Source organism: Meles meles, chromosome 15, assembly GCF_922984935.1.
Source record: "Meles meles chromosome 15, mMelMel3.1 paternal haplotype, whole genome shotgun sequence".
NCBI classification, from domain to species: domain Eukaryota; kingdom Metazoa; phylum Chordata; class Mammalia; order Carnivora; family Mustelidae; genus Meles; species Meles meles.
The window spans coordinates 80,960,045-80,987,087 of record NC_060080.1 but is presented as its reverse complement, the minus strand read 5'-3'; positions in this window follow the sequence as shown (position 1 = coordinate 80,987,087).

The window sequence follows — 27,043 nt, the reverse complement described above, 5'->3', positions numbered from 1 at the left end:
TGCTCTGAGAGTTTCACACTCAGGTCTCCTCAGGCTGAACGTAAATGTACATTAAAGATCAATGAGAAAGTCCAAAGACAGAAAGTGAAGTCTCTTGATATGGAAAGGCAAGTGCCGACCTCTGGGTTCGCAGGAAAGATACCTTCCTACGCTGTTGGCTGTTGTCAAAGCATTTCACTCACGTCCCCTTGGAGCTACGCTCCTCTGGTGTTTCCGTTCTCCTTGGTTGTGTGTCTTCGTGAAGTAGTTGGAGGAATTATTCCTATCCCGTGTTTCGTGGACTAAACCCCAGTTGGCTCTTTCTAGCCCCTGGAAGATGGGAGCTGGAGGGCCTTCTGGAAAACACTGCCCAACTGGATCTCTCATCGTTTTCCAGAGAAGGAAAGGGAGGCCCCACAAGGGCACCAAGGGCACAGTAACACAGAGGAGGTTCTCCTGACACCCGCTTCAGGATCCCAACTCCCTGAGCAAGAGCGAAGAACCCCCACCCCCCCCCCCGTTCCCTCCAGACACAATGGACGCAACACTGGAATGGGTCATTTCTCAGGAAAGGTGAAATGCGGTCAAACACGGAAAGATGCAAAATAACATCACTGAAAGAAAGCCCACTGTGATCCCCTGCCCTGCGTCTTAAGTCCCACCCATGCGTGAAGCCATCTGAGAATCACAGGGGAAGGGAGGGAAAACTGAATGGGAAGCCACCAGAGGGGGAGAAAACGGATGAGAGGCTCTTACCTAAGAAACAAGCAGAGGGTGGCAGGAGGGGAGGTGGGTGCGGGTATGGGGCCATTTGGGCAGGAGCATAAAGGAGGGCATGCGATGGGATGAGCACTGGGGGTGATACGCAACTCATGAATAATCGGGCACTACCTCAGAAGCTAATGAGGTACTGTAGGGTGGCTAACCGACTCTCAACCACCACCACCACAACAAAAACAACACAATGCAATCCAAGGTTCTGTGTTTTCTTGATGTGCAATGTGGAAAATACTGGATGATTTCTTTTCTTCCCTCAGGCAAGGAAAAGAGAGAGCCTACTACTCCTGAGGAGGCAACACTCTACCTGTTTCAGCCCTAAAGAGGTTTTCAAACATGCTTTCGCCAGTTGCAGTCCTCATGCCCTTCTAGTCAATTCGGAGCACTCTGGACAGGGGGTCAAACACTTTTGTTCTTCAAGGTGACTCACCCCAAGCAGGGAATATCCCTACTTGCCACAGGAGTTACCACAGGTGTGCCCCCTCCATCCCTGACAAGGGCCTCCCTACAACTTTTTCCAGAGAGGTGGCATGAACACTAGTGGCTGGAAGCTGGATCCTGGATGACGTCCATCCCTTTGTTCACTTGTGGGATGACTAGGGGCAGGGTCTCCATCTCAGTCGTGGAGCTGCCAGAGCTCTCCAGCTCACCTTCAGACACGGCCCTCCCCTCTCTCCCATGGAAGAACCTGCAGAACTATGTGACCATGAACTGGGAACACACAACAAGGGTACAAAGGTCTTACCTGAATTCAGCTCAGCATGGCAATGACAGGCTGGTCCCTCTTGGAGGTTGCTCTCATTCGAGCCTTCTTGGCGACGGACTCCAGACAGTGGCTCACCACGAGACAGGGAGGAGAAGTTCCTCGGAGACAAGTGTCACCACACCACTGTCCTCACCCTCGGTCGTGGAAGAAGTCTGTGTCCCTCGTCGGGTTAAGAGACTCTTCCAACAGGACTGGAGCAGAGTGCAACAAAAGGCTCCCTTGAAGAAGGGCTGAGCATGGGGACACGTCCAGTCATATGTCTCACCGCTCCCATCACCACACAGGTGGTGCCCAATGTGGGCAGGGTACCATTTCCAGTGCACGGCTCCTGCTCGCCCACCGTACCTATTCCTATCATCACGCCATCGCGTCTGGTCAGGACCCCAGCATCAGGCCTGTGCTTCTCCAGTTCATGCTGCTGCCTGCCTCCACCCGTGAATGATCCTGTTTCACCTCTGAATTTGGAGCTCCACAGCATTCATCTTCATCTGCTTCACAAAACACGATTGGGCAAGGATTTCATGGAGACGACCTGCAAGGCACAGGATGGAAAAGAAAAACAAACTCACACACTGGACATTCAGAATACTTCAAGCCTTTGTGACTTGAACGACACGATCAACCAAGGGAAAGCACAGTCCAGAAGTCGGGAGAGCATGTTTGCAAACCATGTATCTGACAGGTTCTCAATATCCACTATACGGAGAGATCCCAGAAACTCAACAACAACAGAGAAACAAATCCAATGTGACGTGTGAATGTACAAATGGGGAAGAGACCTAACCTCAAAGCTATACGCATGGAAGGAAACTGGAAAAGATAGTTCCCATCACTCCGTTTTCGGGAAATCCTAATTAGAACAAGCAATGAGATACCATCACGCATCCATGAGGTTGACTCCGCACAGAAGAAGAAAAAGAGAACAAGACGAAACAAAAACAAAGTCTCAGGAGAAAGGGAAAGATCAAGTGTTGGCAAAGACAGAGAGAAGTGGGAACCTTGCTGATTGTGCGTGGCAGGAACGCTTAAGGGCATGGTTGTGAAATCAGTATGGCGGTTCTTCGCAGAAATCAACTTTAGTGGGACGCCTGGGTGTCTCAGTCTGTTGAGTGTCTGCCTTCGCCTCCAGTCCTGGTCCCAGGATCCTGGGATGGAGTCCCGCATCCAGCTCCTTGCTCAGCCGGGAGCCTGCTTCTCCCCTGCCTGCTCTGCCTGCCACTTCTCCTGCTTCTGCATGCCGCTTTCTCACGCTGACAAATGAATCAATAAAATGGTTTTTTAAAAAATCGACTTCAGAATTGCCATGTGTTTTAGCACTTGCCCTTCTGCACTAGATACCCAAACCGATGAACAGTATGGTCTTGAAGACTTATCTGAGCACACCTTTTCATGGCAGCATTGTTCCTAAAAGCTAGCCCAGGAACGCAATCCAAGCATCTGTCCAGGGAGGGACAGATGTTGTATAAACAGATGTTGGGATAGCATTCATTCTGTAAAGAGGACGGAAACATTGACGTGCACCACCCCATGGGCGCACGAACCTTGAGGATAGTAAGCTCAGTGAGAGGAGTATGCATGAAGATACCAACTTTGACTCCACTCTTGGGACCTACCTACAGTAGATTCCAAAGGAGGGAAAGGAGAATGGTGTTTGCCAAGGGCTGGAAGGAGGCGCTCATGGGCAAGGGTCTGGCTCCTGCTAAAGCGCTTTAGGTTGACAAGATGCAATGAGATGGGAAGGTGGGTTCCAGGGAGGTTGGACAAAGACATTCATGCTTTTAAGACATTTCGAATGTACTCCGTGAACTACGTGGACTTCGTGACCTAACAGTAAATGACACTGAGAAGCTGCACAGATGGAGAAATGAACACAGGACCGGTTCATCTGGCCCTTTACACCCTTTCCAGGTAGGTCCTATCTCAGCCATTCGACTTCAGCCATTTTCCTTGAGACAACATGGAACAAACAGAGTGTTGTCCTTCTGTGCCTACCTGCAGGTTTAAAAACAGAATTGCCCCGCCCGGGACCACTTTATGCGAGAAGAAGGTATTTTTCCGAGTTAATTTCTTGAGACCCTTCACTCCTTGATCATGTTTTGAAACAGAACCCAAATTGAACATTCTACTTCATCTGCTTGATTTTTCCTTCACTGATTTTCCACTCAGAATCCATTGTTGAGGCAAGGGGCTTGGATGTTCCTACGCCTATCAAAGTCTACCGACTGTAGCTTCTGCTGTTTCCAGTTTTGCTTACGTGTCATTCCTTGACCAAGTCAACTTTCCTGAGGCTCATTATGAATAGTAAAATATTTTGGGCCCCAGTTGTGTTGAAAGGATTGACACTGAGCACTGTGCACGTTTCAGCTACACAACAGAAGGATTTCATTTTCCCAGGCCCTAAAAGTCTGGATGACCAGACTAAGTTGAGTTCACTGCCATCCTCTCTTAGAGATAGAAAGAGAAAGGCAAGAGCAAAGAAAGGAAAGGTTCTTCTTTTGTGAGATGAGATCTCTCCAAATGGGCTCTCTTAACAACACCTCTCTAACACGCCACAGAGCAGTATGCACTGTAGTCATAAGGTTGGTACCTTACATCCCCCTTACAGCTTTCTCTGAAAAGGGGAAGTGGGTACCTTTGCACGATTCACTCCATCCCGGCCCCACCCTCTGCCCTCTGCTTCTGGTTCCTTCCATCTGAAGGCTTTTGCTGAGTTCGCGTCTCTCCTTTTCTCTTCTTGGTTTCAGAGGCCACCTAGAAGGGGAAAATATCCATCTGTCATCTATCGATAATACCCATCTATCCATCTATCTTTCTACGTATCTACCAATCTCTCCACCTATCTAAACTAGTATCTCTCTATCTATAGCTCCCTACCTACCTCCAGATAGTACTTGCCTTCCACGGTCTCACTTGTCTCCCTTGGCATAATGCTCGACAAGTCCATTCCTGGACACCTGAGGGACTCAGTGGGTTAAGCCTCTGCCTTCAGCTCAGGTCAGGATGTCAGGGTCCTGGGATGGAGACCTACTTGAGAATGCGCTCAGCAGGGAGAAGGTTCCCACCCTCTCTCTACCTGTCTCTCTGCCCACTTGTGATCTCTCTCTCGGACAGATAAATAAATAAAAACCTTTAAAAACAGAAAAAGCCCGTTAGTATTTTCACACTTAGCAGCATTTCCTCTCCTCATGGCTGATTTCCTCTCTTGATGGCTCCCGTTATTCAGGCGAACACTTCTTTATCCAGTCAGCACTAAAGGGCCCTGATGTTTTCGTTGTCTTGACTGTTGAAAACAATGTTTCTTGAACATGGGGGTGGGTGAAGGGCGTTCTTGGACATATTCCTTGGCTGTCTGTGGGTATGTTCCCAGACGGGGAACTCTGGGATCCTACGGTAGACTGTCTGTTTCTTTCTTTGCTTGTTTGTGTTTGCCAGGACCCTCCATACTGTTTTGCATAGTGACTCGTCCCAATGTGCATTCCCACTTTGGGTGTCCAAGGGTTCCCTGTTCTCCATATCCTCACCGGCATTTGTTGCCCTGATGTTCCCTGGGATCGCTAATCCAACTGATGCAAAGGGCTATCCCGGTATGCACCTGGTTGCATTTTTCTGATGCTTAGTCATGTTGAGCACCTTTTTCCCCTGCCCGTTCCTCATGTGTTTATGTCCTCTGGGAAAATGCGAGAGCACTGGACACTGTGTCCGGGGCCCAGCGACAAGACTCGTCTCCATGAGACCTTCAGGGTTGTCCCAGGCACATCCAGGGGTGGGTGCAGAAGCACTCTTCTGGCTGAGGTGAGGGTGCTGGACTAGGAAAGAGGACACTGCGGGAGTGGACAGAAAAGGAGGAAAGAGGGGTTTCTGTCATCCATTCTTTTGCCCTTAGAGCCTGGAGATTGTGCTCCTTTGCTCCTGTGACTCTGGAAGGCCCACGCTTGTGGGACTCCTTAACCACCCCCCCAACTCAAGAAAAACAAGCAAACAAAGAAACAAAGGCAAAAACACACCAAAAAATCAGCATCTCTTTCCTAGACTTTCTGGGGGCCTCAGGCTGTCCCAAGACAGCTGGAGAACAGGATGCAGAGCATACCCCATCCTCGGTACCTTGGCAGTACTGCTGGAGGACATGGAGCAGGAAGAGTCAGGTTGAGGCCCTTGTGGTGGTTCTCCTGTGCAGAAACAGCTTGGAACGTGGAGTGGCACATCTCAATGCAATTGAGGCGCTTTCACGGGGAGGTGGGCTCCAAGACCACATCTCAATGATTCATTCGCAAACTCTGCACTACAGCACTCCCCTATGCCAGGGACCTTGGTAGACTCAGGCACGGCACTGGAGATACCTAGGGCTCCTTCCCTTAGGGAGCCCACAGTGTAGAGATGGGCCAACGCATGAAACAGTGCCATGCGAAAGCAAAGAGCAAGCGTTCCATGTGACAAACGAAGTGTGCTCTGAAAGAAGGCTGCAGAGTCACTGGATAGAAAGGCCTGAGAGGCCTCGCTGGAGGTGTCAGTGCGGAGGACAGAATGAAAACAAGGGAGCTAGTCCCGCACAAGTCTGGCTGCCCTGTGTCATGCAGAAGGAAGGCACCTCTGCCTTAGAGCCTCACTACCAGAAGCTGGATTGGCCAGAAGAGAGGAAAGGGGCACCCAGTGTGGCTGGAGGGCAACTGGGAGCAGAGCAGAGGGGCGTGAGGAAGGCAGGGAGAGGGCCTGAGGCCTGGGAGACAGGTAGCGATCTCTTGTCCCTCGGGAACGGCACTGCCCCAATACCCTGCATCTTCAAACGCAAGGACCGAATGCCCCGCAGTTGTCGCAGAAGAGGAATGGAGGCACAATTTCGCATGCTTCCTCAACGTCACCATACTTCTGAGCCCGTGTTTGTGGCTGAGGCTGGACTAGCAGAGGCTTTTCCCCCAAGTTAGCACCCATCATTCGGGGAGCCATTCGACTCAGAGTCTGAGTTTCTGGGCGCATGTTGGCCTTGCCACTGCCACCGTTCCTGGCACTGTGAGCCTCGATGGATGGCAGCCCCAACCACCCCTGGGCTTCATTTTTGCTTCAGGGTGAGAGAAGAAAAAGGGAACCAGGGAGAAGGGGAACATGAGAAAAGTAACTAGGAAGTGCGAAACTCTTTGCATGACATCGAGAGAAGCACGAGGCATGCTATGTCATCACGTTGAGGACATCCCGTGGCTCAGAAGCCACTCGCTAGCCACCTAGAGCTTGCCGAGTGATGCCTCCACCACAGGTCAGGATCCTGGGAGCCACGGTGAAGGCTGCTCCCCTCATAGACCAGAACGAGGGAAAGAGATCTCATTCGAAATCTATGTGGGAAACAACTGAACCCTTTCACTACCGAGGATGACAAATTCTGCATCTTCGTGCATTTCCACCCCATCATGGTGCCCCAGCGTCATGACGCCAGGAGGGAAAGGGACCGTTCCAAAACGACACAAAGCCGGGACCCAGGCCTCCTGGGAGCGTTCCTCCAGGCCACGTCCCACCCCTTCCTGCAATTCTTCTGGCCTTCCGTGTGTGCCTCTGATTCCCGTGGTACCATCACACACATACCACAAATACGATCTCCATACACCCCCAAGATGTCCCAAGGAAGTGGATTCTCCCTGGTCCCCACTATGCACGTTGGGAATGTGGGCACTAGGTGAGACACAGAATGACTGAGGACACACAAGTGGGAAAGGAAAGGAAAGAGCACAAAGGTCTGACTTCAGCTCTGTCTCCTGAAAGGGAAGACCCAAGTGCCATTTCCAGAGAATGGTGCCCCTGGCATTTTGGGCTCATTGTGTACAGTCCCGGGGAAGAGAGGTCAAGAGTCAACTGAAGGGGTTATGGGGAGGTGTGACTGAACCAAAGGCCCCAGGTCTTAGAATCTTGAAAGGGTGACCTCACATCCTTCATGATAGGCCCCAACTGAAATTAGAACTCTGGTAACCAGGCACCCACTTTCAAAGGGCAACCTGCTCTCCAGCGCACTTGAGTGGAGACCTTCGACAGAACTCGATGTTCAGTTGTTGTCTTCCTACTTCCCGGGGCGCTGGGCCCAGGGGAGCCCAGAGCCAGAGACACGACTGCAGTTGCAGACAGCGCTTCAGACCTCTTCTCCGAAGCTTCTGGTCATGGGGCAGGAGACACCAACAGGTAACACAAAGCAGCTCTGGGCAGCCCACTGGAGAGCCGGCAACAACTGTGCTCTCATCTCAGCAGGCCCACACCACTTGCCCCCTACTGAGTGGGCGTGTGTGTGTACGCGTGCGCGTGCGTGCGTGCGTGCGTGTGTGTGTTGTGTGTGTGTGTTTGTAGAAGTGGGGGCAGGGGATGAGGGACATGCCCTTCCTGGGCAGAGGCAAGCTGCCTGGTGTTGGAGGTTGGACCCATCTGTCATGTTCATACCCCAGGTCATAGCAGGCAGGATGAGAAGGTGAGGGCTGACACAATGATAAGGCTCACGGTAGTCATGAGCCTTAGAGTGTCCTCTGGCTACCTCCTTGCTCGATGTCTTTTCAGCCATCCCTCTTAGCCTGAACTGGAGAACACGGTGTCTAATGGGGGTGTCCCCTTGAGGCCATGTCCCGGGAGGCTGCTAATGGCTCTTGGCCCTGTGTCGATGGGGCCCTGCCTTTTCAGAGCTGCACCCCAGAGATTGCCAATGAGCTGACTGGGGACTTCAACGACTCCAACTCGCTGGACAAGGGTCAGGTGTCCCAGGCCACCCGGGATCAGTGCTGCTCTGAGGTGAGAATGGGAAGAGGGATCTCCACACCCAGGGCCCCCACGCAACTATGGGGACAAACCTGGGGCCTTCCCATAGTGTTTCCACGTGAGGATCCCACAGGCCCCGCCCCGAAGGAACCCAAACCTCCGCACATCTGCCACCAGCTATGGGTCAGGGAGGAAGACACTCTTCACCTACGCGGGACTGGGAGAGAATGGAGTGAATGTTTTCCGTGGTTTGGAGGGCGCTTGTTTGCTTTCCTTTGGCCTCGGGTTGCTTTTCACGAAGCCATGAGTATCTTTGCCTTTTCCCACTGGTTTTACGATTTTCCGGACTCAGGCCGGCTAACCTGTGGAGAACTGGCCACGCCCTTCTAAATCTTCATACCACACAGGGTGACTGAACCTACAAAAGGGACGGTGGGATCAAGCCATTCTATAGGTCTTTCTGGAATGTATCATCTCTCACAACACGTCGAATCCTAGGAGGTCCACCAGCTCACAAGCTGTTTCCCTCTAGGTCTTCACAGTCCCCCAGAAATCAGGTGGTCTGCCACAGGGACTCAGTCTTTCAAGGAACTTGAAAGTGGAACTTTCAAGGAACTGGGACTTGATTTGGTTGCCATTCCAGCCATGCTGCTAGGAACGGGCACCGTAAGTGTCCTTCAGATGATCTGGGTCGCTCCATCTGCCAGAACGTGGACCCAAAGATTGGGTGGAAGGCCTCTGGTGCCTCCTGGCCCAGGTAGCTGGCTCTGTCTTTTCAGAGCTCCACCCAGGACACCTGGCATGAGCTGCTGCAAGGCTTCAGCTACTGCATCTCCCTTGACAGGCAGCAGGGACCTCAGGCCGCCAACAACATCCAGGGCTGGTCTGGGGTGAGAACGGGTCCAGGTTCACGGCCAGTCTCAGGACCCGGAGATGATCAGGGCAAGGCCAGAACCCAGACGAGACACAACTGGCTGCCCTGCGGCCTGCCAAGGAAGGTGGTTTTCCCCTGAACCTCTCTGCCCCTGACAGCAACAGGCCAAGCCTCATCAGCACAGGCGAAATGCCATGCAGACCATGCTTTGGACAGTTCTCAGGCCCAACCCTGATGATCTTGAGCAGCCTTGGAGTTTCTCAGCCTCTCTTTTCTCCTCTCGACAGTAGGGCTCCTTCCTCATGACTCCAAGGCATTACATACAGCTCTTCATACAGGCAAGGAAGAGACAGACATGCTATTGTTGTCCAGCTAACAGCACGTGTTGAAGCCACCAGTCCATTTAAGCCTACATGGTCCTTTGGAAGCCTACACTCGCTTGGTTTAAGGTTTTCAGCCTAGAACCTTTTTTCTGGGTGGGCACTCAAGTCCCTCGTCTTGCACAAGTTCCCAAAGGGATGGGAGGATGCAGTCTGAACTCCAGAGCCTGCTCTTCCTGGTGTTTCACGGCACTGAAGGTGACTACGGTGCCCCCCCCCCCACAACCCCCCTACCCATTTGTCTGCCTGCTGGAGAAGGAATCATCCCTGTCCCTGGATGAGGTCTGCACGATGCTGGCGCTCAGAGAAGGCACGGTACGGAATTACGGACACTCCCTGCTCCCGTCCTTCCTGGATAGAAGCCTCTCCAACCGCACCACAATGTGCTCCATCTATCAGATGTTCATGTCAGCCCAGGAGGTCCTGCATCAGCAGTCCAACAGGTGAGTGCCCACCCCATAGTGAGCACAAGGGGGAGCCTTCCGTCTACGAGTTGTGTCTTGGGAATGTCACTGCACGTCTCTGACCATCCCTTTCCTCTCCTAAAAAGTGGGGGTATCGAGAGGATGAACCTCGTAGGGCGACTGGAGAAGTCATGGGATGAAACATGGCACGCGCTTCTCTGGGGCCCGGCTCTGTAGAAAGGGCTGCTGGATGTGCTGGGCATCTTCCCGCTTTACACTTCTCTGTCCGGGGAAGACGCCTTCAGGCTCAACCCATCACAGGCCTGTGGTCCTTCAGGGTCTGTGGAAAGGAAATGGAAAGCTGGCAGCTTTCCTACCGGCAAACGACCTCTGAGATGCCATCTAGCTGGTCCTGACTGGGGTCCTTTATGTGCCGAGATCAAGGGGACACTGGGAGCAGACAGAGCAGCTCGAGGGCCACTCAGGATTTGCAAAGCCTTCTTGGGGGTGATTTCGTCCAATCCTGGATCTTAAGCACCTAGGAATGCAGGCACTCTCTAGTCACCGAGAGCAGTGAGTGGGTAAAGTGGAGACAAGGTCTGGGTCTCAATTCTCGTCCGGGGGTCAGATAGGCACTCTCCACATCCTAAGCACGCATGTCTAGCGTTCATCAGATGGGGCATCTCTGTGATCTACTCTAGGGATGAATGGATCCACCTCTCCTGGGACCATGAGGATGCACTCTACCATCAAGGAAGAACGGGATAGGTCTTTGGGTGCCAAAGGAGGGCCCGCTGCCTCCACACAGCAGGGTGGGAGACGACAGGGGTTTTTGCTGGCGACGGAAGTTCAGAACCATGGATCTCCCGGAACTCTTGATTTCCACGGGAGAGCTTAGTGGGGCGGCTTCCTCTGAAGAAGCCAGTGAGCCCAAGAGAGCTGTGGACGGGATGCCAAGCGCTGTGGGAAGCAGAGCCCACTGTGGGCTGAGTTGGTGCCTACAACAGCCATCCCTTGGATGGTCCGTTCTTGCTCCGTCTGCCCCTATCCATGTCCACCTCCGCTGGCCACCACAAACAAGTGGGGCCAAGGACAGAAAGTGTGGGGACCAGACCACTCACCCGTTGGCCTCCAACCCAAGCCCAGATACCGGTCTGCACGGACGATGCATGACTGAGGGGCCAAAGGACAGACCTATGGGAGGTCCCTCGACCCACCTGGTCAGCAGTCAGCAAGGACAGCTCCAGAGGGGTTGGAAGTGGGCTGGGGCCATTCTGTGGGGCCCACACCGAAAGAATGGTGCTGTGGGAGGAGCATGGGGAGGGAAAGGCCAGGTCTCTGACTCTGCTCCACATATGACTTCCCCCAGCACTCTGTGTCCCATCTTGGGAACCTGGCCTGAGCAGACACGGCAGGATATCGGGCAGTCCCTGCACGGTGCCCACGTGGAGGTCAAGAGGGCCTACGTGCACCTCACGTGGCATGACTGGGACCTGAACACCCATGCCCCCGTTCTGCTGAGGCAGCGGGAACTTCTGCAGCTCACAGAGGCTGAGGCGGAGGGTAAGGGGCATTGCAAGCTGGGAAGGCCATCTGGGATGGGGCTCATGGGCTGGGTATTCCTTGTAAAGGCCATGGGATCTGTCCCGTGGAGGGAAAGGCACATGGAATGTCAGTGACGTGGCCGAACCCTTCCCTTTCTCCCACCCCCGTGTCGGCCATGCGACCCGTTCCGGCAGCTGAGCCAGCCCAAGAGACACCCACGGAGCGAGAGGCAAGCCTGGCTCTGCACCAGCCATCACCTTCAGGGTCCGAGCCAGCCTCCCCTCCACCGGCTGCTCCAGAACTGGAACAGGGGCTCCTGTGTTATGAATGGTCGCCGGGTCCTGAGGCACAGACAGCTGGGCCTTCGGCTTGCCTGGGAGTTTTCGGTCCAGCTGTCCCACTTGCCACTGAGCCCACTCCAGCCGCAGAGGCGTCCTGCCAAGCCAAGAACCAGCTCAGGGAGAAGGAGCCTGACCTCCTGGACTTCCCTCCCAAGCTGGTGGCAGGGCAACTCACGTACATGGATGCGGTGAGCAGCTGGGCCCCCAGGGTAGGAGGGCAAGGCCGGCTTTGCTACTGCTCTCAGCTGCCCTATACCTGCTTTTCCCTGATGTGGACTCCTAGGATATAGGGCCATTTCTCAGCTGCAACCCTCACCAACCGTGGAAACCCATCAGGGTTTTGAGACCTGAGCTTTCACTGTCCAGCTGCGGACTGTGGAGACAGACACTGAGAAGGACTGAGGCAGAGGAACCACGTAGATGCAAGGAGTCAGAACCGAGAGACCAAACATGGGGAGGCTCTGGTCCTTCGGGGGGAGGAGGGCAGCTCCCTGGGGGCAGTCACGACCATGGGTCGCCCACCCATCTGCCAGGGAACCTGAGCACCCTCCACCTGGAGGAGGCATCTCATGGGCCCTGAAGGACAGGCTAGACACGGAAAGCCGTGCTTTCAGCCACCACGTGAGAACGGGCACCTGAAAGGAGACAGGGACTGCAGGGATGAGCATTTGGAGGAGAAGATGCCCCCTTGGGAGCACCACCTGGAGCGGTCCCCTGGACGTGGAAGGATCGGGGTGCACATGCCTTCCTCCCTTCCCGTGCCTCTCTTGGCTCCTGGGGCATCCTGCACTGGCTTCCCTCAGAGAAACAGAGTGGCCTGAAACCCAGGCTCTCTAAGCAGGCTCAGGCCACACGGGCAGCCTCCTGAGCTCCAGCTCTGACCTGGGACCCCTCGCCAGGACATGAGTCTTGCATGTGGGAACATGTGTGTGGCTCAACAAACCTCCCCCTGTCCCCTAGGAGCTGTTCAAGCAGGTGGTGCCCCATCAGTGCCTGGGCTCCGTCTGGTCCCGGAGGAACAGGCCTGGCAACGAGCACCTGGCACCCACAGTCCGGGCCACCATCGCCCAGTTCCATGCTGTGGCCAGCTGCGTCATCACCACGTGCCTCGGCAACCCAAGCATGACAGCCCGGGACAGGGCCGCGGTGGTGGGCCACTGGATCCGGGTGGCCAAGGTATGCTATGGGAGGCCCAGCTCCCTGAGGCTCTCCTGAGCCTCGGGAACTGCTCTTCTGTCTTTCTGCCTTCTCAGGGCTGAAGGCCCTGCTCCAAGACCTGTGGTCCCTAGGCTCTTCCTCCCGGGGCCATGCTGACCTTCACTCGCATGGCCCAACGTTGGGACCCTCGGTGCCTACGTGACTCCTTCTTGGCAGGGAGGGAAATATCCTCCCTCTCGCCAGCAGTGTTCCTCTTTAGGGCTGACCCGTGCCCTTCTGCAGCTCCCTGGACATCAGCTTCATCCCGCGGGGCGGGGGAGCCATAAACTGAGGGGGGCACTGAAGCTCTCGAGCATCTAGGGCTCCTGCTCTCCCACGGACAGCTCCTTCTCCTCCCACCCCAGGCCTGTCAGATGCTGGGGAACTACTCCTCCCTGCATGCCATCCTCGTGGCTCTGCAGAGTGTCTCCGTCCACCGCCTGAAGAGGACATGGGACAACGTTTCCAGGTGAGTAGGCTTCTCTCCAGGGAGGGTCCAGGATGGAGGCGGGGTCTCCCACAGGCCTGTCCTTTTCCCCCCCTCAGTCAGCTTGGACCTCCTGGGAGGCAGCAGACCCTGACCAAAGGACCTGGGCCTGGGGCTGCTTCTCTCAGCCTGCCTGGGGAACAGGCCACCATGCCTCCTGCTTGACAAATCCCATTTCCTCCATGCCCCACCCTGGGCTGAGCTGAATTCCCTATTTCCACGGGGTGACTGGGCAGCCACTGAACGCTCTGCCCATGGTTCCACCAAAACCCCACCCAAACCCAGCTGTTCCATTCAGCTGGGAAGGGACGCCCAGGAGGAAGCCCAGGAGAACTCCCTCCCACGTCCTCCAAAGACCTCAGTGCTCAGAGGAGCCCAGAGAAAACCCTCAGCCAGCCCGTTGGACATGTGGGGCTTCTCCAAGAAAAGGGCCTCGCACTCTACCCTGCCACCTTATGCCTGCCCTGAGCCTCCCTTCTTTCCCTCTCTTCAGGAAGAGCTGTCACACACTCTCGGAGCTCTGCAGAGAAGACAACCCCCAGGCCAGGAAACTACTCATCAAGGTAGCGCGGGAGGTGCAGGGCTACAAGGACAGGAGGGGTGTGAGGAGGCATGATCATGTGTGGATGAAGTAGGGAAGGGCCTGAGGCATTCCTCGGGGAGCGAGCGGAGGCCTTTGGCATGAATGTGCTCACAGCCTGGGCTGAAGACTCCCCCCTGGGGCTGGGACAAGCTGGTGCTGCCCATCCAGACTCCCTAGGCTAGATTTCAGGTCTCTCTGTGTCCATCGAGATGGTCCACATGGGGGCCCATAGGAACGCAGACAGCCCAGAGGACAGGCCTCTGCTCACAGATGGAGTGGGGATGGGTTGTGGGCCACAAAAATGATGATCCTAATAGGATCCTGAAGCCTCAGGAGACCCTAGGAGCTAGGTGGAGTTCTCCCTTCTGCCCATGAGAAAAGAGGCTCAGGGAGGTCAGGCTCCAAGCACCAGGTCCCACATGGACTGGACGGGGGAGCTGAGATTGTTCTCGAAGGGCTCGTGGTACGCTTCAGGAGAATGGAGCGTCGGGATCAGCAGACGTAGGTCGGATGTCTAGGGTCTGAAGTCAAAGACGGTGGGTGCAAGGGGACTGAGGCTATTCGGCTCTCAAGGATCATGTCCTTGGCCCTCCAGGAGCGGCCCTCCAATAAACTTGCCACCCTGGTGAGGCGGCTGCAGAGAGCGCGGAAGGGGCTGCCAAGGAAGGTGAGTGTGCCTGGGGGACAGGGCCTCCAAGGTCAGGGGAGAGGGGATCTGGAGGGGAGAGGACGCTGGATGCCTCCAAATCAGGACAGGTGGGACAGGAGACTCCAGCTCCACCTCCTGTTGCCACAGTCCCTCCCTGTCTCCTTTCCAGGTGACCAGGAGGAAGTAGTCTAGCAGGCTGGGTAGAGAATGGATTTGTGGCTGGGGAGGGGCCCAGGGCTCCACACCCTGAGATTCTTGAATTTCAAAAAGCAGGCCCTGGAGGGGATTAGGAGGAGTCTGCTGTTCTGGGAGGGGGTGGGGAAAGGGACTCCAGGGGAAGCAACTAAGGGTCCTAGGCCCTTCCAGGTGGGAAAGTGGGCTGGGCCAGGACACTGAAGCCTTTTCAGGGGAGGGCCCCTGTGGGCACCACAGAGCAGGGACTCACCCCAAACCTACCCCTCATGACACAGGGTGTGGTCCCGTACCTCGGCACTTTCCTCACTGACCTGGGGATGTTGGATACTGCAATGGAGGACTACCTGGAGGTGGGTGAGCCTGAGGCTTGGGGAGGAGGGACCGGAGTCCTGAGGATTGGGAGCAGAGAGTCCCTGGACTGGGCCCTGAGCTCTGTGTCCTTAGGAATCCTCCCCTCCCGACAGCCTCACAGCTGCCCCTGGGAGCTGGGGTCTCTTGCCCATCTGCGTGCTGAGGGAAGGGCTTCTGCACCTAGACACGGGTGCCCACGACTGGTGAAGCCCCAGCGCATCCTGAAGGTGAAGCTGCGTGCGCTCTGTGTGAAGGGGCCGCAGCTTGTTCCCTCAGAGCTTGCCTGTCCGGGAGAGTGAAGTCAGGACCCTGCACCTCAGCCACACTTCAGCAGCCCAGCAGGCCCTGCCTGCCTGAGGCTTCGGCCGCTCCCTTCTATGCCCACAGAGTGCTGTGTGGCACCCTGGAGCCCTTTGACCAGCCCCACGTCTTCCTTTCTCTGCACCCCAGGGCTTGCCCTAGACCCCAGTCTCATTGTGTGTGTCTCAGCGGCCCCCTCCTGTGTCCTGGCCTAGGCGCAGCCTCTGAAGGGGTGGGTGTAAGGTGCTAGGACTGACCCGGGGGGGGCTCCTTCTGAAGGACAATGCTTGTCTGCTTTCCAGGGCAATGAGATCAACCACTGCAAAAAGAATAAGGTGAGCAGACGCGGCACTTGCCCTACGGAAGGGGAGGCAGCCCCTATCAGAGACGCCCCTGACAGGAAGGAAGAACTTTCCTTGCTCCATCCCCTGCCCTCCCCTCCATCTCCCATTTCCTGGCACAGGTTGCTAGGAAAGAAGTGGAAGACCCATCTAGTTAGTCAGCAGGGATCCAGAAAGGCCTCAAGGAGAACTTCGCCGAGGAGGGGCTAATTCTACTTGCCTCTGAGAATAGTTTGGGACCAGATGAAGCTGCATGCAGGAGGGTGGCCATGTGTGCCAAGACCCAGGACCGGTCCCCTGTCCCGCTGCTCAGCCCTCACCTGGCCCTGTAGCTTCCCCACCCAGGCTCGGTGTGCATCCTGTGCCTCTCTCCCCGCCCAGGAATACCGAGTCCTCACGGACATCATGCTGCTCCAGGCGGCGGCAGAGAATTACTGCCTAGAGCCCCAGCATCCATTCATGGCCTGGTTCTGGTCTGTGGAGCGGCTCAGCGAGGATGAGAGGTGAGGCCCATTCAGGAGCTGGCTGAGGGTCGGGGTGGACTCTTTGTGCTGGCCTCGCCTGGGATCCTCCTCCTAGGGCCCCCTTCCTTGCTGGGAAGCCAGACACCAGCTGTGGGAAAACCCTGGGAGGGACTCCTGAATGCAGGCTGCTGCTCAACCCACACGTGTCTCTCTGTCCTTAGCTACATCCTGTCCTGCCGGCTGGAGCCCCGGTCCTAGTTACCCAGCAGAACACAAGCACCAGGACAACTGGCTTCATGACACCATCAGAGCTGAACCCGTGGCCACTGGCCGAACAAGGATTGCACCTCGGCCCCTGGGCTACTTGTGGTGCGTGAACCCCATCTGCTGCACAACACCCCTTCCTCTCACCTATAGACTTAGATTTTTGGGGGGGGGGTTTGCAATATTTAATATAATTAAAAGGTTTTGATTTTACCAAAAAAAAAACAAAAACAAAAACAAAAGTGATATGTTTGTGAGAACCCTAGGGATTAAAGTTTGTGTTACCAATAAAAAAAGAACAAGGGTTTTATTTTCTCCTCGTCCAGCCTACATGGGTGTTTGGTGCTTTTACAACATGTACAACATGTACAGACTCTCTTATTCATTCCTGAACTCGGAAATCTTACAGAGTCATCAGCTATTCAAAGTGGCAGGAAGGAGAAGAGCCAGCCCTCCTCACTACCTACTGGTGGCACCTCCAAATCCCGTTTCCCCAGAGGACAGGTTCATTTCAGTGTCAGGCATCTGGGCAAACAGCAGAGACAGCCCTCAGGACCCCCGAGATGGAGAGGTTGCAGGTCCTTCCCCAGGAAGGCAACAGACTCTGAACAGGAGAGTCCTTGAGAGTTCTTTCCCCTCCCCAGAACTAGGTGCTGCCCAGGAGAGGGGCTGCTTCTCTCCATTCTAAAGCAAGGAGGAGGATGTCTTGCTTCCTTTGGGATATGGTGTTTGTGTTGGTGCTTGTGTTGGTGTTGGTTTGGACCCAGTATTTGGGACTGACAGTTGTCGAGTTCAGTCTCTGGAATTGCATCAGCACTCAGTAGAGAACAACAACAACAACAAAATAAACAAACATGTAAAGAGATCCAATCCTGCCTGTGGAAGCTACAAAACCCGAGGAAGATATTCTGTAAATGGAAGAAGGGCAGGCAGGACATTCCGTCCTCAGCTTCCCTGTAGGCTCTCCAGGTTCACCCTTTCCCGAGAACGGAATCCTCCCAGCATCCTCATCCATGATGTCTGGATTCCTTTTCCCTGCTTCTTTTGGGTGTGGCTGGGGAATAAAACAAAAAGAAACTGGGGGGTGTCCTTTTAAGGCCATAGCTGAGCCTGGCTCTATTCACATCTATGCTGACCTAGGAGCTAGGATGTGCAGCCATCCTGCATTTCCGGATGCAGGTCTTGGAAAGGCAGTGGCGCCCTTCAGGCCCCACCCTCCTGGTCAGGTCCATGGTAGCCACTGCTCCCTGGCTGGGGTCTGATGGAGCAGAGATTGGTTCTCCCTTGCCAGGATAAAGGTTCATACCCTTGACCAGACGATCCCCACACTCTCCTTGCTGGCCTAGGGCACTGTCAGGTCCAGGTGGTTTTGAAGTCCCTGGTCTCCAACATCCACCAGGTGACACACCCAGGTTCCACTCACTTGTCTGGAATGGGGAACTCACCTGACCCGGTAGACCCAGACACAGATGGAATGTGAGCAGGGGAGAAGCATCTATCATGCAAATGGACGCGAAATGAAGCAAGGGTAGGAAGGCTTCTCTCCAGACACAACAGACTCTTCCAAAAGGGGGGGGAGGTAGGAAGACACAAAGAAGGACACGACTTCATCATAATGGAGACCGTGGAATAAGAGAGAACATCTGGAAATATTTAGGCACCCAACACAGGAGCACCCAAAGGCATCCAACACCTCACAACAGGCCTAAAGGAACCTTTGACAGCAATACCATACAGTGGGGGACTCTAACACCCCACATCTATTAATGGAGACATGATCCACACTGACAATCAACAAGGAATCAATGGCTTTGAGGGATGCAGTCGTTTGAACACATCGATGCAGAACCTTCCACCCTGAAACAGCAGAATCCACAGTGCTTTCAAGTGCACCTGGAACATGCTCCAGAACAGACCACACGTTAGGGCACAACCCAAGTCTCAACAAACTCCAAAAGATGGATGTCATCCCATGCATCTTCTCTGAGCACGATGCTATGGAACTCCAAATGAACCCCAAGAGCACACCCAGAGAGACCATGAATCCATGGAGGTTAGATTACAGGCTACCCGACAAGGACTGGGTCAACCCAGAATCCAAAGAGGAAATCCACAATTACATGGAAGCAAAAGGACAAGCCAAGGGTCCCCAAACATGCGGATACAGCGCAAGGGAATCTCAGAAGACAGGATCCAGCACCACAAGGAAAATCCCCAATACCATAAGCTGACACAAAAGGACCTAGCTAAAGCACCACACAGAGGTCCTGAGCAGTCAGTCGCTCAGCCTGGGTGAGTTGGAGCTCCTGCTGTTGGGTGCATGCTTAGCTTCCAGCTCCCCTCTAAGTCCCAGCCTGGGGGGGGGTGTTCTTCCCTTTCTTCCAGAACCATCCCCACCAGGGCCACTGGGGAATCAACCCTTCAGGGGACTCTCGGCAGAGAGATATGGCCAAAAAGGCCCAGGAAACAACCACCCCTTCCCCGCCGGTGGATCAAGGTGGCCAATTAGCTTTCCCTCTGTAGAACATTCCACAGTGCTTGTGGGGGGACGATCCTCTCAGGCTCTGACGCCCAGGGTTTCTCGGCAAAGGGCAGAGTCCGACTGAGTAACCCTGGGAGGGACCTGACACGCGCGCACTTCCAGCATGCTCGCAGCTAATGCCAGGGCCACCTGTGCCCGGAGCACACGGAGAAACAACCTGTGCCCGGAGCAACGGAGAAACAACTTGCCGGCGGGCCAGCGGACAAAATGTCCTCTCTTTCACCGCCGAGAAGAGATTGATCAGCAACAGTCTGGCAGCCACGGAGTGGTGCTTGACTGTCAGGAAGATCAACAGCCAGGCAGGGCTTTGTCCACCCCCACAGGCCTCTCGTCCTCTTCTGCTCCAGAGTATAGGGAGGCAGGATGGGAGGAAAGACAGTTTGTTCAGCTTTGGAAGCTATACGCTGAGCTTGAGTTCCTTTCTACCTAGTAGCCTGGGCACTCCTAGGCTGCTTCCTCTGTGGCCGCTATGGAAGGCCATTCTCAACAACAGTGCTTGCTTCCCATGTTCCGGGATACTGGGCAGAAAGCGATGGAACACAAGCGAGTCACAGGGAAGTGACCACGTTTGGCCATGGAAGCTTGAAGGTGTGAAAGACCATCTCTTGCCCTAGGTTCCCTTGGTCAGAAACCTTTCAGCAACCACTCAGAGGACAGACAGGCAGGTCCATAGCAGGGATGGGGATCCCTGAGAGCCACTGTGGACCGAACCTGGTGGGCTCTTCACCACAATTCGCACAGACCAAGATACTGAGGTAAGACTTAGCATCCGTGGGTGTTTTGTGAACATAGGTTTGGATTCAGGTGTGACTTTTCAGACAAAGAAAAGAAGAAGAAAGGGAATAAGGCAAGAGAGGCTCAATCAAAAAAAAAGAGGCTCAAATCTAGAGAACATCCTGGAGGGAACCGGGTTGGGGGGATGGGTGGAAGAGGGGGTGGGGATTAAGAGGACACTTGCTGTGCTGAGCACTGAGTCATATACAGAACTCCAGAGTCCCTACTGTTCACCTGAAACGACGATAACACTGTACGTCAATTAGACTGTATTTTCAACAATTTCTTTGAAAGGTGGGCATTAGGAGATCAAAGATGAGATTTTGCTCTGAGAGTTTCACACTCAGGTCTCCTCAGGCTGAACGTAAATGTACATTAAAGATCAATGAGAAAGTCCAAAGACAGAAAGTGAAGTCTCTTGATATGGAAAGGCAAGTGCCGACCTCTGGGTTCGCAGGAAAGATACCTTCCTACGCTGTTGGCTGTTGTCAAAGCATTTCACTCACGTCCCCTTGGAGCTACGCTCCTCTGGTGTTTCCGTTCTCCTTGGTTGTGTGTCTTCGTGAAGTAGTTGGAGGAATTATTCCTATCCCGTGTTTCGTGGACTAAACCCCAGTTGGCTCTTTCTAGCCCCTGGAAGATGGGAGCTGGAGGGCCTTCTGGAAAACACTGCCCAACTGGATCTCTCATCGTTTTCCAGAGAAGGAAAGGGAGGCCCCACAAGGGCACCAAGGGCACAGTAACACAGAGGAGGTTCTCCTGACACCCGCTTCAGGATCCCAACTCACTGAGCAAGAGCGAAGAACCCCCCCCCCCCACCCCCGTTCCCTCCAGACACAATGGACGCAACACTGGAATGGGTCATTTCTCAGGAAAGGTGAAATGCGGTCAAACACGGAAAGATGCAAAATAACATCACTGAAAGAAAGCCCACTGTGATCCCCTGCCCTGCGTCTTAAGTCCCACCCATGCGTGAAGCCATCTGAGAATCACAGGGGAAGGGAGGGAAAACTGAATGGGAAGCCACCAGAGGGGGAGAAAACGGATGAGAGGCTCTTACCTAAGAAACAAGCAGAGGGTGGCAGGAGGGGAGGTGGGTGCGGGTATGGGGCCATTTGGGCAGGAGCATAAAGGAGGGCATGCGATGGGATGAGCACTGGGGGTGATACGCAACTCATGAATAATCGGGCACTACCTCAGAAGCTAATGAGGTACTGTAGGGTGGCTAACCGACTCTCAACCACCACCACCACAACAAAAACAACACAATGCAATCCAAGGTTCTGTGTTTTCTTGATGTGCAATGTGGAAAATACTGGATGATTTCTTTTCTTCCCTCAGGCAAGGAAAAGAGAGAGCCTACTACTCCTGAGGAGGCAACACTCTACCTGTTTCAGCCCTAAAGAGGTTTTCAAACATGCTTTCGCCAGTTGCAGTCCTCATGCCCTTCTAGTCAATTCGGAGCACTCTGGACAGGGGGTCAAACACTTTTGTTCTTCAAGGTGACTCACCCCAAGCAGGGAATATCCCTACTTGCCACAGGAGTTACCACAGGTGTGCCCCCTCCATCCCTGACAAGGGCCTCCCTACAACTTTTTCCAGAGAGGTGGCATGAACACTAGTGGCTGGAAGCTGGATCCTGGATGACGTCCATCCCTTTGTTCACTTGTGGGATGACTAGGGGCAGGGTCTCCATCTCAGTCGTGGAGCTGCCAGAGCTCTCCAGCTCACCTTCAGACACGGCCCTCCCCTCTCTCCCATGGAAGAACCTGCAGAACTACGTGACCATGAACTGGGAACACACAACAAGGGTACAAAGGTCTTACCTGAATTCAGCTCAGCATGGCAATGACAGGCTGGTCCCTCTTGGAGGTTGCTCTCATTCGAGCCTTCTTGGCGACGGACTCCAGACAGTGGCTCACCACGAGACAGGGAGGAGAAGTTCCTCGGAGACAAGTGTCACCACACCACTGTCCTCACCCTCGGTCGTGGAAGAAGTCTGTGTCCCTCGTCGGGTTAAGAGACTCTTCCAACAGGACTGGAGCAGAGTGCAACAAAAGGCTCCCTTGAAGAAGGGCTGAGCATGGGGACACGTCCAGTCATATGTCTCACCGCTCCCATCACCACACAGGTGGTGCCCAATGTGGGCAGGGTACCATTTCCAGTGCACGGCTCCTGCTCGCCCACCGTACCTATTCCTATCATCACGCCATCGCGTCTGGTCAGGACCCCAGCATCAGGCCTGTGCTTCTCCAGTTCATGCTGCTGCCTGCCTCCACCCGTGAATGATCCTGTTTCACCTCTGAATTTGGAGCTCCACAGTATTCATCTTCATCTGCTTCACAAAACACGATTGGGCAAGGATTTCATGGAGACGACCTGCAAGGCACAGGATGGAAAAGAAAAACAAACTCACACACTGGACATTCAGAATACTTCAAGCCTTTGTGACTTGAACGACACGATCAACCAAGGGAAAGCACAGTCCAGAAGTCGGGAGAGCATGTTTGCAAACCATGTATCTGACAGGTTCTCAATATCCACTATACGGAGAGATCCCAGAAACTCAACAACAACAGAGAAACAAATCCAATGTGACGTGTGAATGTACAAATGGGGAAGAGACCTAACCTCAAAGCTATACGCATGGAAGGAAACTGGAAAAGATAGTTCCCATCACTCCGTTTTCGGGAAATCCTAATTAGAACAAGCAATGAGATACCATTACGCATCCATGAGGTTGACTCCGCACAGAAGAAGAAAAAGAGAACAAGACGAAACAAAAACAAAGTCTCAGGAGAAAGGGAAAGATCAAGTGTTGGCAAAGACAGAGAGAAGTGGGAACCTTGCTGATTGTGCGTGGCAGGAACGCTTAAGGGCATGGTTGTGAAATCAGTATGGCGGTTCTTCGCAGAAATCAACTTTAGTGGGACGCCTGGGTGTCTCAGTCTGTTGAGTGTCTGCCTTCGCCTCCAGTCCTGGTCCCAGGATCCTGGGATGGAGTCCCGCATCCAGCTCCTTGCTCAGCCGGGAGCCTGCTTCTCCCCTGCCTGCTCTGCCTGCCACTTCTCCTGCTTCTGCATGCCGCTTTCTCACGCTGACAAATGAATCAATAAAATGGTTTTTTAAAAAATCGACTTCAGAATTGCCATGTGTTTTAGCACTTGCCCTTCTGCACTAGATACCCAAACCGATGAACAGTATGGTCTTGAAGACTTATCTGAGCACACCTTTTCATGGCAGCATTGTTCCTAAAAGCTAGCCCAGGAACGCAATCCAAGCATCTGTCCAGGGAGGGACAGATGTTGTATAAACAGATGTTGGGATAGCATTCATTCTGTAAAGAGGACGGAAACATTGACGTGCACCACCCCATGGGCGCACGAACCTTGAGGATAGTAAGCTCAGTGAGAGGAGTATGCATGAAGATACCAACTTTGACTCCACTCTTGGGACCTACCTACAGTAGATTCCAAAGGAGGGAAAGGAGAATGGTGTTTGCCAAGGGCTGGAAGGAGGCGCTCATGGGCAAGGGTCTGGCTCCTGCTAAAGTGCTTTAGGTTGACAAGATGCAATGAGATGGGAAGGTGGGTTCCAGGGAGGTTGGACAAAGACATTCATGCTTTTAAGACATTTCGAATGTACTCCGTGAACTACGTGGACTTCGTGACCTAACAGTAAATGACACTGAGAAGCTGCACAGATGGAGAAATGAACACAGGACCGGTTCATCTGGCCCTTTACACCCTTTCCAGGTAGGTCCTATCTCAGCCATTCGACTTCAGCCATTTTCCTTGAGACAACATGGAACAAACAGAGTGTTGTCCTTCTGTGCCTACCTGCAGGTTTAAAAACAGAATTGCCCCGCCCGGGACCACTTTATGCGAGAAGAAGGTATTTTTCCGAGTTAATTTCTTGAGACCCTTCACTCCTTGATCATGTTTTGAAACAGAACCCAAATTGAACATTCTACTTCATCTGCTTGATTTTTCCTTCACTGATTTTCCACTCAGAATCCATTGTTGAGGCAAGGGGCTTGGATGTTCCTACGCCTATCAAAGTCTACCGACTGTAGCTTCTGCTGTTTCCAGTTTTGCTTACGTGTCATTCCTTGACCAAGTCAACTTTCCTGAGGCTCATTATGAATAGTAAAATATTTTGGGCCCCAGTTGTGTTGAAAGGATTGACACTGAGCACTGTGCACGTTTCAGCTACACAACAGAAGGATTTCATTTTCCCAGGCCCTAAAAGTCTGGATGACCAGACTAAGTTGAGTTCACTGCCATCCTCTCTTAGAGATAGAAAGAGAAAGGCAAGAGCAAAGAAAGGAAAGGTTCTTCTTTTGTGAGATGAGATCTCTCCAAATGGGCTCTCTTAACAACACCTCTCTAACACGCCACAGAGCAGTATGCACTGTAGTCATAAGGTTGGTACCTTACATCCCCCTTACAGCTTTCTCTGAAAAGGGGAAGTGGGTACCTTTGCACGATTCACTCCATCCCGGCCCCACCCTCTGCCCTCTGCTTCTGGTTCCTTCCATCTGAAGGCTTTTGCTGAGTTCGCGTCTCTCCTTTTCTCTTCTTGGTTTCAGAGGCCACCTAGAAGGGGAAAATATCCATCTGTCATCTATCGATAATACCCATCTATCCATCTATCTTTCTACGTATCTACCAATCTCTCCACCTATCTAAACTAGTATCTCTCTATCTATAGCTCCCTACCTACCTCCAGATAGTACTTGCCTTCCACGGTCTCACTTGTCTCCCTTGGCATAATGCTCGACAAGTCCATTCCTGGACACCTGAGGGACTCAGTGGGTTAAGCCTCTGCCTTCAGCTCAGGTCAGGATGTCAGGGTCCTGGGATGGAGACCTACTTGAGAATGCGCTCAGCAGGGAGAAGGTTCCCACCCTCTCTCTACCTGTCTCTCTGCCCACTTGTGATCTCTCTCTCGGACAGATAAATAAATAAAAACCTTTAAAAACAGAAAAAGCCCGTTAGTATTTTCACACTTAGCAGCATTTCCTCTCCTCATGGCTGATTTCCTCTCTTGATGGCTCCCGTTATTCAGGCGAACACTTCTTTATCCAGTCAGCACTAAAGGGCCCTGATGTTTTCGTTGTCTTGACTGTTGAAAACAATGTTTCTTGAACATGGGGGTGGGTGAAGGGCGTTCTTGGACATATTCCTTGGCTGTCTGTGGGTATGTTCCCAGACGGGGAACTCTGGGATCCTACGGTAGACTGTCTGTTTCTTTCTTTGCTTGTTTGTGTTTGCCAGGACCCTCCATACTGTTTTGCATAGTGACTCGTCCCAATGTGCATTCCCACTTTGGGTGTCCAAGGGTTCCCTGTTCTCCATATCCTCACCGGCATTTGTTGCCCTGATGTTCCCTGGGATCGCTAATCCAACTGATGCAAAGGGCTATCCCGGTATGCACCTGGTTGCATTTTTCTGATGCTTAGTCATGTTGAGCACCTTTTTCCCCTGCCCGTTCCTCATGTGTTTATGTCCTCTGGGAAAATGCGAGAGCACTGGACACTGTGTCCGGGGCCCAGCGACAAGACTCGTCTCCATGAGACCTTCAGGGTTGTCCCAGGCACATCCAGGGGTGGGTGCAGAAGCACTCTTCTGGCTGAGGTGAGGGTGCTGGACTAGGAAAGAGGACACTGCGGGAGTGGACAGAAAAGGAGGAAAGAGGGGTTTCTGTCATCCATTCTTTTGCCCTTAGAGCCTGGAGATTGTGCTCCTTTGCTCCTGTGACTCTGGAAGGCCCACGCTTGTGGGACCCCTTAACCACCCCCCCCAACTCAAGAAAAACAAGCAAACAAAGAAACAAAGGCAAAAACACACCAAAAAATCAGCATCTCTTTCCTAGACTTTCTGGGGGCCTCAGGCTGTCCCAAGACAGCTGGAGAACAGGATGCAGAGCATACCCCATCCTCGGTACCTAGGCAGTACTGCTGGAGGACATGGAGCAGGAAGAGTCAGGTTGAGGCCCTTGTGGTGGTTCTCCTGTGCAGAAACAGCTTGGAACGTGGAGTGGCACGTCTCAATGCAATTGAGGCGCTTTCACGGGGAGGTGGGCTCCAAGACCATCTCAATGATTCATTCGCAAACTCTGCACTACAGCACTCCCCTATGCCAGGGACCTTGGTAGACTCAGGCACGGCACTGGAGATACCTAGGGCTCCTTCCCTTAGGGAGCCCACAGTGTAGAGATGGGCCAACGCATGAAACAGTGCCATGCGAAAGCAAAGAGCAAGCGTTCCATGTGACAAACGAAGTGTGCTCTGAAAGAAGGCTGCAGAGTCACTGGATAGAAAGGCCTGAGAGGCCTCGCTGGAGGTGTCAGTGCGGAGGACAGAATGAAAACAAGGGAGCTAGTCCCGCACAAGTCTGGCTGCCCTGTGTCATGCAGAAGGAAGGCACCTCTGCCTTAGAGCCTCACTACCAGAAGCTGGATTGGCCAGAAGAGAGGAAAGGGGCACCCAGTGTGGCTGGAGGGCAACTGGGAGCAGAGCAGAGGGGCGTGAGGAAGGCAGGGAGAGGGCCTGAGGCCTGGGAGACAGGTAGCGATCTCTTGTCCCTCGGGAACGGCACTGCCCCAATACCCTGCATCTTCAAACGCAAGGACCGAATGCCCCGCAGTTGTCGCAGAAGAGGAATGGAGGCACAATTTCGCATGCTTCCTCAACGTCACCATACTTCTGAGCCCGTGTTTGTGGCTGAGGCTGGACTAGCAGAGGCTTTTCCCCCAAGTTAGCACCCATCATTCGGGGAGCCATTCGACTCAGAGTCTGAGTTTCTGGGCGCATGTTGGCCTTGCCACTGCCACCGTTCCTGGCACTGTGAGCCTCGATGGATGGCAGCCCCAACCACCCCTGGGCTTCATTTTTGCTTCAGGGTGAGAGAAGAAAAAGGGAACCAGGGAGAAGGGGAACATGAGAAAAGTAACTAGGAAGTGCGAAACTCTTTGCATGACATCGAGAGAAGCACGAGGCATGCTATGTCATCACGTTGAGGACATCCCGTGGCTCAGAAGCCACTCGCTAGCCACCTAGAGCTTGCAGAGTGATGCCTCCACCACAGGTCAGGATCCTGGGAGCCACGG